The sequence below is a fragment of the Pelophylax lessonae genome (genome assembly GCF_965119305.1).
Source record: "Pelophylax lessonae genome assembly, chromosome: 4".
Lineage (NCBI taxonomy): Eukaryota > Metazoa > Chordata > Amphibia > Anura > Ranidae > Pelophylax > Pelophylax lessonae.
Window position 1 is genome coordinate 633580302 of NC_138771.1, and position 15285 is coordinate 633595586.

Below are 15285 nucleotides of genomic sequence, written 5' to 3' on the forward strand. Positions count from 1 at the left end.
TTGTGGAGATGCTTCTGAATGTATTGCTTTAGGAAAACTAAATATAAATATTAAAGGGATTTTGAATGTCCTTCAGAATTTGTTTTTAATTTCATCATTCATGTGTTACATTTTAGAATAGAAGGACCAGCTTTTATTATGACTACCTTCTGTAATCTCACTTTAGTAATGATTAAAACATCAAAGCATTGAAAAAAGAGCAATATATAAAGAACTGTGGCCTTGCTATGCACATTTAAATGTTTACATTTTAAATGAGCAGTAAATTAGCTTTATACCAAGCCCTCACTGACCTCTGTAACTGCAGGCACTATGGAACAATTTATCCCCAAAATTGAAAAAGCTCTTTCACTTAATTTTTTTATACTACTGCATTTTGCCTTTCAGCCTTTTTTATCTCTAATGTAAACACAGAGAAGGTGCACATGAAAATGGAGGTGGCAGAGTGCTAATGCTCTTCTATTCGTTTGTGAAGATGATTTGCTCCACAGTGTCTTCTTTGTAACCATCCTGCAACTGCATGCAGTGGTGTGCTGTGGCATTTACAGGGTTAAAGCAGGCAGTAAGGAGGTCACATATCACCTCCTCACCGTCTGTTAAATGCCCCTGTAATCAATTCCCCAAGGACTCTGCAGCTACCATGAAACTGTGTCTAATGTGATCAGTTGCAGCTTCATGGTGCGGCATTTACAGGGTTGAAATAGATGGTGAGGAAGCAACATATTACCCCCTCAATGCCTTTTAAATGCCCCTAAAAAAACAATCCCCCGTGCATTGCTTTCAGGGGTGCAGCAATGATGGCAGTGCATCTAAACTTAGCCTAAAGGCTTGCATTGTAGTTTCAGATTAAATTTTGAATCCAAATTTAGCCATATTCAGAGCATTAATTTTCCCCAAGACCCCACTCCAACCCATTCACAATCTTTCTCCCCTTACCATAGCACAGCTTATCTCCTCTGTCTTCACTCTCCATAGTGGTGCTCCTTTCCTCCTCCTCCCTTCTGTATAGGGGCTCTCATCAACTCCACCACCCCTCCCTATAGTGTTGCTGGTCTCCTCATCTCACCATTAGTGTTTCTTATCTCCTCCCTCTCTATAGTGTCATTAATATCCTCCCCCCAGATTGCAACATTTCAGAACCAGGCAGGACCCCATTCATCAGGCATGTGACCGCCTGATGAAGGGGTCTTGCTTGGCTCCGAAACGTTGCAACCTGCTGCAACAATGTGATCACTGATTAAATCTCTGGACCCACTCTGGAGATCCTTGGAGTGCTGGTGACATATGTTTTCTTTGACCTAACACGATTCAAGCAGGTAGTCGCTACAGTACACGTTTATATGTACAGCCATTTCTACAGGAACGCGTAGGTTGGGATTAGTGCATTGAGTCTTATGAACACATAACGCCAGCTCTGGAGCAAGCACATGTAGAACTGTTATGTAGGGCTTGCTGTGTGATGACTTCTTGGGTCTCCTCTGATTACCTGCAGATAGTCACTTAGGGACAGCTCACTCACCCATCCTTACTCCCAATGGTTAGTTACTCAATAAACTGTCTAGAGGTTTTGGTTTTTGGTATTTATTGTGGAACTTGGATGGGAGAAGGGAATAGTGGGATATTCCAACTTGAAATATTTACAGCTGATAGGGGCAACTCTCACCTGGCCTCACCAGATTACTTGTGGAAACAGTCACACTGCTTTAACCATACTGCCACTTGTATGGAAGGGGTTAAGTCTTCTTGCTCTCTCTCTCCAGCAACAAGCTTGATGAACTACATTATCTTGTGGACACTCTCTAGCATCCCCTTTACTGACACCTGTCCACTGACTTTTCTAGCTGAAGGAATGTCCCTCTCAGGACAGGCCCCATGACACAGATCTGTACTCACTGTAGGCAGAATCAGATCCTTTCCAGTGTCTCCCTTCCAGTCAGCTTTGCAGGACCTCTGGGTTCAGCTCCTCACTAACTCTCATACCCTCAGGTCAACCACCTGAGACCGCATGGCAACTTCTACAGAGGAGGGGCAGCCGCCCCCTCCCTCTGGTACCCCACTCTCCAGCTGAAAGGCCCCGAGCACATGTGCCCTTGGCATTTATACAGTATCCCAGCATGCACTGAGGCACTTTCCTCTGCCAATCACCAGGGCTGTGCTAAATGCCTGTGCACTCATTTATCAGGTTTCTTCCCACTGTCCAATATGCCTCCCTATTGGACCAGTGGTAAACACTTCAGACAAACTGAGCTGCACCTGAGCACGATGAGCAGACCTCACTAGCAGATCCTGCTCTCTGGTAGGCAGAGAACAATATAGATTTACCAGGCAATATTTCTGCTAAGCAGAAAAGATTCAAAACTATACTTTCTCTCTAGCACCTACCTAGGAGGGTGCTTCACATGTACAAGTGCCCCCATAGCAAGCGCCTTGCAATGGGGGCACTTGGTAGGGGGGTGGAGCCAGGAGCACTGGTGGGGGTACCTGAGAAGAGAAGGGTCAGGGCTGTGATGTGCAACAGTTTTGTACAGAGCACGTAAGCATAACATGTTTGTTTTTTTTATAGAAAAAAAAAACAACTGTTTACTATCACTTTAATGCAGAAAATGCATTAAAGGGATTTTAAAGGCAGAACGTTTTTTTTCTATGCATTAAAATAAAAAAAAAAAACCTTCTGTGTGCAGCAACCCCCCTCAGCCTCCCTACTTACTGTACCTGAGCCCCATCTCTATCCATCGATGTTGCAGGAGTGTCTCAGCTGCCTGGGAATCCCCACCTCATTGGCTGAGACAGCAGTCAATCAAAACCATTCAGCCAATCAGGAGAGAGAGGGGGCAGGGTGGGTCGTGGCTCCGTGTCTGAATGGACACAGGGAGCTGTGACTCGGCTCCAGTGCCCCTATAGCAAGCTGCTTGCTGTGGGGGCACTAAACAGGAGGGAGAGGCCTGGAGCACAGAAGAGGGACCCGAGAAGAGGAGGATCCAGGCTGCTCTGTGGAAAACCAACTGCACAGTGCAGGTAAGTATAACATGTTTCTTATTAAAAAAAATAAAAAATAAAACGAGATTTTACAATCTTTTTTAGATAAAAAAATCTTTTGCCTTTGGGACCATTTTAAAGTGTTACTAAACCCAGGAACCTGCAGTCACTATATTTGGTCTCCCACAATACACAGGACATGAAAATGCAATAGTTTTAGTAAATATAAACTGTTAAATACCTTTTCCCATCAGCAGTATATAGCAGTCTTGTGATTTCTATCAGTGTTGGGTAAATCTTGTAGGAGAAGTTTTTATTCTCCCCTGATTGTTCTATGAGGTTGCAGAACCCATTACCCTCTGTCTGGACAGTGCTGATTGGCCCTGTGCTGATCACATGCACTCTCTCAAGAAAAAAAACAAAAACACTCTAGCAATACACACCAAACTGAGCATGTGCAGAGTGCCCCCAAGGCTCTGTTCCATCAGGAGATGGTTTGGGGACTGTGGAAGAAGGGGAGGATCAGAGAAGACAGGAGAAAACATTCTTTTTACACAGTGCAGAGGATTAGCCCATTAGATTCCACAGTGAGTATAACAAGCATGCTTTGCTGGAGTGCCTGGCAGGGGTGGAGGCAGGCACGGCTTGTTCCTGCTCTCAGCCGCATGCTGAAAGAGGGAGCCAGTTGTCAATCAAGCAGTGGGGAAGATCCCAACAATATTGTCAGAATCCTTCTAGAGCCTGGCATGGCTCTATTCTGTCAGTGGACAATAGCCCAATATCAGCTGACTCTGGGTTACAGGACTGTAAGGGGGCTTCTGATTCGTTGACTGTTGGTGACCCAAATAACCCAAGCTCCCACCAACCCACTTCTGGTTGTTAACCTTTGCCATCTTGTGCCAAACTCCTTGCCAGATGCCTACCCATGACATCCCCGGCCATTAGCCTTTCTAATAATGAGAAAGGGAATGTCTATACAAGAAATATATTTTCCACAATTTACTGATATTCTTCAATGATGGCAGTGACACATCACATCACATAGACATACTGATTGGTGTCTTTGGCATACATTGCCCTAAGCAAAAGTCAAAAAGCTGTAGCAGTCATTGTAAAACCAGAACCTTGCACATCATTGATAAGCCATCTTCTCTTAGGATCTACTTTCTCCTTTCCTTGGCAGCACCACAGTGTTGGGACCAACCTACCAAATACTAGAGCTGTAGAATTCTTCTCTATTCAAACCAAGATTAATCTTGTTCTGTCTGCTGAGAATAACAAAGTGCTTTCTAGTAGACCAGTCTCTTTTTCTATGTAACTCTCCATAACTCTACCCAGGCGTTTACACTCCCCAGTGTTACTCTCTATCTCCCAGGGTCAATAGTACTCACTCAGAGGGCTCTGACTTGTCAATAAGGCTTTATGCATCCAGCTCACAACTCCCTTCATGTCATTCTAGAGACAGGACTGCTGCAGCTGCACCTTAAGGTTCTGTACACTTCTCCTAAGACTCCCAGGGGTATTAGTACTCAGGACTGAGAACACTTAGCTAGGTTTAAAAGGCCATTTGCATCCCACCCTCAGTCCACATAGACCACATAGACCACGTTTCAAGCCTGGATGACTACAGCTGGTTCTTCAGGGTATTAGACTATCTCACCTGGGCCTTCTGCCCTGCGCAGGGCAATGCAGTAGCTGACTACATCTGTATGGCTGTGAGGTGTTTGGATTGGCTCCTATGCCCTGTCTGTCTAAGGCTCCTCGCATCCTGGTATTTATATGTGTAGCGCGCACCCTACAGAAGCCGCAAGTAGAATGGGATCCCACACTCTGAACAGCCAGGCACACCAAATTTTCACAGTCTCACAGAGTCAAAAAACAGTCCGGTACTTCGGGGTTTTCTTTTTGTTTTTTGTTTTTTTGTTTTATTGAGGGTAATAAGCTTGGATTGTGAATTGGGGTATTATGGGATGCCCACTTGACTTTAAACAAACTTCAGGGACAACTTCTCCTATGTACAGTTTATATACACTCCTGTCTTCCTCCAGCACATTTGCTTGCAGAAAAACTCAGCTGGAACACCTAATGGATCTGACCAAACACTCAGTCAGATCATAAGCCCTCTACCAGGCCATTTTGCTGGGGATTGGCTGGGGCTTTCATCCATACTCCAAGCAACTCCTCCTAGACTCCACTCCACTGCCTCTGGAAGCCTATTCAAGGTTCCAGATAGCTGGGGAAGTCACCAGAAATGCTGCTTGCTGAGTCATCCAGCCTCCCTGAGTCACTCAGCCCTGACCCTGACCCTGAACCCAGGCCTGGCTCTCAGCCAGGCCAAATTTTCCTACACTACAACTATACACACTAGCACACACTAGAGGGTGCTACATATGGGCATTGACGACCCCCATTACATTACTAAGGAGGGACTTCTCTAAAAGGGGCGCAATTACTGGCTTGTAACTTTCTCATAACCAAACTTTAACAGGAACAGAGCCATCTAGTTGCCAGCCAGCCTACCTCACCTGCCAAACAGAAGGACAACAGTAATTGTGACCCACAAGAGATAAAAAAAGCTTTGACCGTATTTTTCCTTTAATTATCAAACAAGGTAAATGCACAGTAATGGATATTTATTTGTTTCAGTCTTTTCCTACAACTTTCTTTAAAGCTGAGGTCAAGACAAGGATCCTTCTTCCCCCTTTATAAACTTGATTTCCCACTCTCAACTCCTTAAACCAAATAGTCTTAGTAATTAGAGAGAAAAAAAAATAAACATAATGGCCCAAATACTTACCAATTTCTGTGTAGGGCCTGTTTTAGATAAATTTGGGCCGTTACAATATTTAATAACAGCACTGTAATTAATACTCTCTGGTAGAGGTATCTGAGCAAATAGAGGGGTCTAAAAAAAAAAAAAAAACAAGAAAGTGAGGTCTATAGAATACACAGTTAATTGCAAGTGATGCAAAACGTGAAAATGTAAGGCGTGCAGTTAAATAGTGTTAAAACTTTCTGCCTGTGAGCAAGGCCTACTCACCCTCACCGGTACCTCTTTTCGTGTACACCCTCACCAATGCCTGGGACCGGGTGTCATGTGAAGATCAACATTAAGGCAGACCCCAACTTAGAAGTGAGCCATTCACCGTGGGCAGCCATATCGCTATACACCTTGTCCTCTGAATGAAGCATTTAGAGGGGGATACTGCTGAGCTTGTGACCCACTCTACCAGTCCAGCGTACCTGTTGCACCTCCCTCCCAGTGACAGAATGGGGTCCACCGTGCACGAAGCATGGACCTCACACGCGCACTTAATTTAATGCACTTAACCTAATTATCTCTTCCAGCTCTCCCATACCTGTGCCTTAGTCCATGAGTCTCCCTACTTCAGATATGGCCCCAATTACTTTTGGGGCACCGACCCCTCGCCACTGGAGGACCTGTCACCCAAGTCTGGTGCCACTCTCTGCTGTCTAGCTGCTTTTGCATTCCCACCAGTTTATAGCTAACCATAGCAACTACAGTCTTCCCGCCAACTCCTCTGCTGAAGTAACCTCTTGTGGTAGCCTTTTGTTCCATACTCTTCACCCCGTATGTGCTTACAGGCTTAGTTCTTTTAGATACGCCATGTATCTCCCTGCATCCCTTTGAATAACTTCAGACCAGGCATGAAACATTTGATAAGACGTTACTGAACATACTGGCAATGCAGACCAGCAGTATAATGCATATTCAGCAGCGTTCCTTCCTAACTATCTAGCAGTAGGCAGGGCCGGACTGGGAATAAAAACCAGCCCTGGAAATCATTTCATACCAGCCCCATTGTATTATTATACCGGCCCAACAGCATAACGCCATTATTTTCTTGTTCATAAAAGGGAAAACCATGCATTTTAAAGCACATTTGAAAACTATTATATATAGATAAGACAAATATGTTCTGGCAATATATGCTACAGCATAGCAACACAGTACAGATGGTCTGAGGCTGCATATTGGATGGAACAGGAGACATCTTAGGCTGTGCGGACATGGTACAGGAGAGGTCCGAGGCTGTGCGGACATGGTACAGGAGAGGTCAGAGGCTGTGCGGACATTGTACAGGAGAAGTCAGGGGCTGCGGACATTGTACAGGAGAGGTCAGGGGCTGCGGACATTATACAGGAGAGGTCAGGGGCTGTGCGGACATTGTACAGGAGAGGTCAGAGGCTGCGGACATGGTACAGGAGAGGTCAGGGGCTGTGCGGACATTGTACAGGAGATGTCAGAGGCTGTGCGGACATTATACAGGAGAGGTCAGGGGCTGTGCGGACATTATACAGGAGAGGTCAGGGGCTGTGCGGACATTATACAGGAGAGGTCAGAGGCTGTGCGTACATTGTACAGGAGAGGTCAGAGGCTGCGGACATTATACAGGAGAGGTCAGAGGCTGCGGACATTATACAGGAGAGGTCAGAGGCTGCGGACATTATACAGGAGAGGTCAGAGGCTGCGGACATTGTACAGGAGAGGTCAGAGGCTGCGGACATTATACAGGAGAGGTCAGAGGCTGCGGACATTATACAGGAGAGGTCAGAGGCTGCGGACATTATACAGGAGAGGTCAGAGGCTGCGGACATTATACAGGAGAGGTCAGAGGCTGCGGACATTATACAGGAGAGGTCAGAGGCTGTGCGGACATTGTACAGGAGAGGTCAGAGGCTGCGGACATTATACAGGAGAGGTCAGAGGCTGTGCGGACATTGTACAGGAGAGGTCAGGGGCTGTGCGGACATTGCACAGGAGAGGTCAGAGGCTGCGGACATTGCACAGGAGAGGTCAGAGGCTGCGGACATTATACAGGAGAGGTCAGAGGCTGCGGACATTATACAGGAGAGGTCAGAGGCTGCGGACATTATACAGGAGAGGTCAGGGGCTGTGTGGACATTGTACAGGAGAGGTCAGGGGCTGCGGACATTATACAGGAGAGGTCAGGGGCTGTGTGGACATTGTACAGGAGAGGTCAGAGGCTGCGGACATGGTACAGGAGAGGTCAGGGGCTGTGCGGACATTGTACAGGAGAGGTCAGAGGCTGTGCGGACATTGTACAGGAGAGGTCAGAGGCTGCGGACATGGTACAGGAGAGGTCAGGGGCTGTGCAGACATTGTACAGGAGAGGTCAGAGGCTACGGACATGGTACAGGAGAGGTTAGAGGCTGTGCGGACATGGTACAGGAGAGGTCAGGGGCTGTGCGGACATGGTACAGGAGAGGTCAGAGGCTGCGGACATTGTACAGGAGAGGTCAGAGGCTGTGGACATGGTACAGGAGAGGTCAGAGGCTGTGCGGATATGGTACAGGAGAGGTCAGGGGCTGTGCGGACATTATTCAGGAGAGATCAGAGGCTGCGGACATTGTACAGGAGAGGTCAGGGGCTGTGCGGACATTATACAGGAGAGATCAGAGGCTGCGGACATTGTACAGGAGAGGTCAGAGGCTGTGCGAAGTTAGTTTGGATAAAAAAAACCGAGGGCTGCAAGGAGCCGCTAACCTGCCAAAGGTCAAATACACATTTCTAGCTTTGCAGAGAAGTAAACTTTTATTTTCACATTGCCCACCCTGATGGGGCCGGTACAGAGCTGACATGGACATCTAAGGGGACAGCAGTAAGGCACACTCTCAGGCTCACCTGCAATCACATCATGCTGCTGCTGGCGCAAGAAGTTTTGTGTGGGACAGTGTGGGAGAAGGGATCGGCATCAGCGCGCCCGTGTCAGTCTTGCAGGCACAGGCAGTCAGAGTCAGTTGATCCACCCCGCCGCGCAGCCGCTGCGTGACGTCATGCCGCTCACAGCGGCTGACGTGGAAGAGTAAATATCGGACGGACCGTCCGTCACTCTATCTGTAGCGCAGCGGGGGACGGGGGCGGGGCTGCAGCGGCCATCATCACAGCGGCGCGGCCCCAATGCTTAAAGCGGCGCCATGGCCCTATGTTAAAGTGGCGCTGCGGCCATATGTTAAAGCGGCCCCATGTTAAAGCGGCCCCAGGGCCGGCGGCCCACCGGGAAATTTCCCTGGTATCCCGGTTGGCCAGTCCGGCCCTGGTCATACGTATAGCACAGAGAAGGGGGAAGTGCTCCAAAATTCTTCCACTGGTCCTTGCTACAGTTATGAGAGGTAGCACTGCCCAGTAGGAGATGCAAAGAGAAGTCAGTGTGCTGACACAATGCAATGCATTGAAAAAAGCCTCAGTAAGGTGAGAGCTGTGAATGAAGGGGGGCTGCAGGTTTGAAAACTGTGGATGGAGAGAAGGTACAGAACTGAGACCTGAACGTTGGGGGTGGGTGCAGCGGAGGGAACTTTGGGCGGGAGCTGGCTGCAGAAGAAAGAACTGCCGGGAATTTGGTGTAGCTGGGGTTATCAGAGGTAGGAATTGAGCAGGAGGGGGTGTAGAGGTGAGAGCTGTGTGTAATAGGAATACAGGGGCTAGAGCTGTGAAGGGGGGAGCTACAGAGGTTAAAGCTGTGGATAGAGAGGAGTACAGAAGTGGGAGCAGTTTAGAGGTGGCTAGGTGCAGAGATGAGAGAGGTGGACAGGTGGGGGGATGTGAAGAGGTGAGAGCAGTGGTTAGGAGTGGCTGGGTGCTGAGGTGAGAGACATGGATGGGGGTGATTGAGTGCAAAAGGTGAGAGCTTTGGATAGTGGTGAGTTATAGACAGGGCATGCAGGCATGAAAAGTGTTGAGGGACAAAGAAAAGCTGTGGGAAAGGGGGCACAGAATGTAGATAGATTGTCTAGGTCAAGATTGACTGTGTCTTTAATTAATGTATATATGCCCATGGTGCCATGTGATGCTCTAGATTATGCCTGTTCATATTAAACTAAACTATCGACTCTGGCAGGAGTCAGTATGTCTGAGTACCACATCCCCGGAGACAATTTGGTGTGATAAGAATCACTAGAAATCCCTCTGTCCCAATCCTGTGGAACAGAAAATTGAGAATCTGGAGGGGCTGAAAGTAATATATCAGATTAAAATTCTTTCATTGAGTCAACAGAGCATCTACTGTGAAGGCCCAATGGTCCCTGCACCTGGTGACAAGTCTGTCCAGCTTTCTTGATCAATGTGGATGTCAGAAGTTGAATGTCTCAAGTCCACCAACTGTGGCAAAAGCCTTTAAACGCCCCAGGATGGAGAAGCCACACTCTCACTTCCAGATGCTGATGAGCAAGAAAGCCCACCTGCCAAATTTTCACATCTTAGATATGAACACCTGACAGGCTTGAACCGGAAATTCTACCCATGGAAAAATGAAACCTAATTCTTTCTGTGCTACACCAACTTTGGTGCCCCCCTGATGATTGATGTAGGACACAGCTATGGCATTGTCCAACTGGATTCCCATCTGCAGTTCTCACAGTAGAAGTATCCAATATTAAAGTGATGCCAGAATGTTTTTTTGCTCCAAAAAGTTGATAGGAAGGTGTGCTTCCTCCAAAGACTAATCCCCTGCATTGAGAGGGCATCCAGGACTTATCATTAGCCTAATAGGATAGTATACCCAGTGAGAATTTTTTAAATCTTTGGAGGAAAGGTTTTCCGTGAGTCCAGCACTGGGTTGGAAATCGACCACGCTTTAAAGATTAAAGGGTGACATTAATTTTGCCAAATATTGAAAACCTTATAAATGCAAAGACACAAAGAAAGGCACTGCTGAGATTTGAACTCAGGATCTCCTGTTTACTAGACAGGCGCTTTCACCAACTAAGCCACAGCGCCCCATTTGGGGAATCCGCTTGGCCACTAGGACAAGTGTTTCACTTCTGTTACCGAGTTGGGTCCCAACGCTACAACCACCCCTTTTCATTTCTTTAAGTTCTGTTCTGCTGTGGCAGCTGGTGCCTTCTGTCCGCTTCTGAGGGCCCACCCTCCACCTGTCATACGTATAGCACAGAGAAGGGGGAAGTGCTCCAAAATTCTTCCACTGGTCCTTGCTACAGTTCTGAGAGGTAGCACTGCCCAGTAGGAGATGCAAAGAGAAGTCAGTGTGCTGACATAATGCAATGCATTGAAAAAAGCCTCAGTAAGGTGAGAGCTGTGAATGAAGGGGGGTTGCAGGTTTGAAAACTGTGGATGGAGAGAAGGTAAAGAACTGAGACCTGAACGTTGGGGGTGGGTGCAGCGGAGGGAACTTTGGGAGGGAGCTGGCTGCAGAAGAAAGAACTGCAGGGAATTGAGAGTAGCTGGGGTTATCAGAGGTAGGAATTGAGCAGGAGGGGGTGTAGAGGTGAGAGCTGTGTGTAATAGGAATACAGGGGCTAGAGCTGTGAAGGGGGGAGCTACAGAGGTTAAAGCTGTGGATAGAGAGGTGTACAGAAGTGGGAGCAGTTTAGAGGTGGCTAGGTGCAGAGATGAGAGCGGTGGACAGGTGGGGGGATGTGAAGAGGTGAGAGCAGTGGTTAGGAGTGGCTGGGTGCCGAGGTGAGAGACATGGATGGGGGTGATTGAGTGCAAAAGGTGAGAGCTTTGGATAGTGGTGAGTTATGGACAGGGCACGCAGACATGAAAAGTGTAGAGAGACAAAGAAAAGCTGTGGGAAAGGGGGCACAGAATGTAGATAGATTGTCTAGGTCAAGATTGACTGTGTCTTTAATTAATGTATATATGCCCATGGTGCCATGTGATGCTCTAGATCAAGGGTCTTCAAACTATGGCCCTCCAGCTGTTCAGGAACTACAATTCCCATCATGCCTAGTCATGTCTGTGAATGTCAGAGTTTTACAATGCCTCATGGGATGTGTAGTTCCACAACAGCTGGAGGGCCGTAGTTTGAGGATCCCTGCTCTAGATTATGCCTGTTCATATTGAACTAAACTATCGACGAGGATGGGATACGAACCCATGCGTGCAGAGCACAATGGATTAGCAGTCCATCGCCTTAACCACTCGGCCACCTCGTCTTGTTTGGGCTAGTCCCACTGTGGTTTGGAGAAGGGATTACCTTGATCTACACAATCTGGAAGGGCAAACGGAGACTCTGGCAGGAGTCAGTATGTCTGAGTACCACATCCCCCGGAGACAATTTGGTGTGATAAGAATCACTAGAAATCCCTCTGTCCCAATCCTGTGGAACAGAAAATGGAGAATCTGGAGAGGCTGAAAGTAATATATCAGATTAAAATTCTTTCATTGAGTCAACAGAGCATCTACTGTGAAGGCCCAATGGTCTCTGGACCTGGTGACAAGTCTGTCCAGCTTTCTTGATCAATCTGGATGTCAGAAGTTGAATGTCTCAAGTCCATAAACTGTGGCAAAAGCCTTTAAACGCCCCAGGATGGAGAAGCCACACTCTCACTTCCAGATGCTGAAGATCAAGAAAGCCCACCTGCCAAATTTTCACATCTTAGATATGAACACCTGACAGGCTTGAACCGGAAATTCTACCCATGGAAAAATGAAACCTAATTCTTTCTGTGCTACACCAACTTTGGTGCCCCCCTGATGATTGATGTAGGACACAGCTATGGCATTGTCCAACTGGATTCCCATCTGCAGTTCTCACAGTAGAAGTATCCAATATTAAAGTGATGCCAGAATGTTTTTTTGCTCCAGAAAGTTGATAGGAAGGTGTGCTTCCTCTAAAGACAAATCCCCTGCATTGAGAGGGCATCCAGGACTTATCATTAGCCTAATAGGATAGTATGCCCAGTGAGAATTTTTTAAATCTTTGGAGGAAAGGTTTTCCGTGAGTCCAGCACTGGGTTGGAAATCTACCACGCTTTAAAGATTAAAGGGTGACATTAATCTTGCCAAATATTAAAAATCTTATAAATGGAAAGACACTGCTGAGATTTGAACTCAGGATCTCCTGTTTACTAGACAGGCGCTTTCCCCAAATAAGCCACAGCACCCCATTTTGTGAAACTGCTTGGCCACTAGGACAAGTGTTTCACTTCTGTTACCGAGTTATGTCCCAACACTACAACCACCCCTTTTCATTTCTTTATGTTCTGTTCTGCTGTGGCAGCTGGTGCCGTAGGCTCCTCAGTGCGTACCTTCCCAAGGTAAGAGTTCTTAAAGTCAGTGAAAGCAGACATGTTATGAAGGTTAGGAAGGTGATAATCTACTATCAGACTTCAGTTGACCTCTGACCCTCTGCATCAGCAATGGAAAATTAATGAAGTTAATGTAATGCAATATTTAAGTGATATTTTTCTGATATTCAACTTTTACATTAAAGAAATTATTTTTGTATGGATATTCACCTCTAATACAAGCTTTGATTTGCATCTTTGTATCTTAAATAGCATATTTCATTTTTATTTGTGTCTTGACCTCACCATCCCAATTAGCATCATCTTTCCTTTCCTCCCAGAGGTCCGGGCTGGAGATTAATGACTATTGCGTTAAGTGTTTCTCCTGTCCCTCTTGAATTAAACATGTAATATGTAATTGATGCAATATGACTCCCTAGGCAATTCACTATATAAAAAAGCCAGGACCGTGTTACTTATCTACAGTGAGAGATGGAGAGCTGGGGACTCTGCAATACTCTCTGTCTAAAAAAAACATTAATTACCTTCTGACGCTCTCTCCTTGACCCCTCTATCTATCCTACTCTAGTTGTATTTCTTCTTCCTTCTAATCATTTAGTATCTTCTCTTCCCCCCCAACCCCTCATTGCTTACTAAGTTTTCACAGTTTTTTTCCTTTCCTCCTTTCTTCCTTATCTTATTCAATACCTTAATTTTTATTCTCCATTTTACATTTCCCTTCTTCCTTCCTTCCTTCCTTTCCCTTCCTTACTTTCTTCTTTCCTTTCCCTAATCCAACCCTTAATTTTTGTTTTTCCAACCTACCTTCCTCCATTTCTTTCTTATCTAGCTAATATTTTTTTTAATAATATTTTTTTTCTTTAGCTTCTTTTCCTTCCTTTGCTTCATGCCTTCCTTCCTTCCTTCTAGTATTCTATTCATATCATAACTTATTGTGCCCCCCCCTTTTTCTCTCTCTGTCTCCCCACTTTTCCATCCTCCCCTCCACACTCTTATTCTATCAATTTTATTTTATCCTTTCCTTCCTTCCTTCCTTCCTTCCTTCCTTCCTTCCTTCCTTCCTTCCTTCCTTCCTTCCTTCCTTCCTTCCTTCCTTCCTTCCTTCCTTCCTTCCTTCCTTCCTTCCTTCCCTTTCCTTCCTTCCTTCCTTTCCCTAACCCATCCCTTACCTTTTGTTATTCTTACCTACCTTCCTCCATTTTTTCCTTGTCTAATATATATATATATATTTTAATAATATTTTTCTTTCTTTAGCTTCTTTTCCTTCGTTTGCTTTGTGCCTTCCTTCCTTTCTTCCTTCTATTATTTTATTCATATCATAACTTATTGTGCCCCCCCCCCCCTTTTTCTCTCTCTGTCTCCCCACTTTTCCATCCTCCCCTCCACACTCTTATTCTATCAATTTTATTTTATCCTTTCCTTCCTTCCTTCCTTCCTTCCTTCCTTCCTTCCTTCCTTCCTTCCTTCCTTCCTTCCTTCCTTCCTTCCTTCCCTTTCCTTCCTTCCTTCCTTCCTTCCTTCCTTCCTTTCCCTAACCCATCCCTTACCTTTTGTTATTCTTACCTACCTTCCTCCATTTTTTCCTTGTCTAATATATATATATATATTTTAATAATATTTTTCTTTCTTTAGCTTCTTTTCCTTCGTTTGCTTTGTGCCTTCCTTCCTTTCTTCCTTCTATTATTTTATTCATATCATAACTTCTTGTGCCCCCCCCCCCCCTTTCTCTCTCTGTCTCCCCACTTTTCCATCCTTCCCTCCACACTCTTATTCTATCAATTTTATTTTATCCTTTCCTTCCTTCCTTCCTTCCTTCCTTCCTTCCTTCCTTCCTTCCTTCCTTCCTTCCTTCCTTCCTTCCTTCCTTCCTTCCTTCCTTTCTTCCTTCCCTCCTTTCTCTAATCCATCCCGTAATTTTTGTTCTTCTTACCTACCTTCCTGCCTTCCTCCATTTTTTCCTTATCTAATATTTTTTTTTTAATAATATTTTTTTTCTTTAGCTTTTTTTCCTTCCTTTGCTTCGTGCCTTCCTTCCTTCCTTCCTTCCTTCCTTCCTTCCTTCCTTCCATTATTTTATTCATATCATAACTTCTTGTGCCCTCCCCCCCCCCTTTTTCTCTCTCTGTCTCCCCACTTTTCCATCCTCCCCTCCACACTCTTATTCTATCAATTTTATTTTATCCTTTCCTTCCTTCCTTTCCTTTCTTCCTTTCCTTTCTTTCCTTCCTTCCTTCCTTCCCGCTTCCCCCTTGTCTAACTAAATTTGTCCTTCAC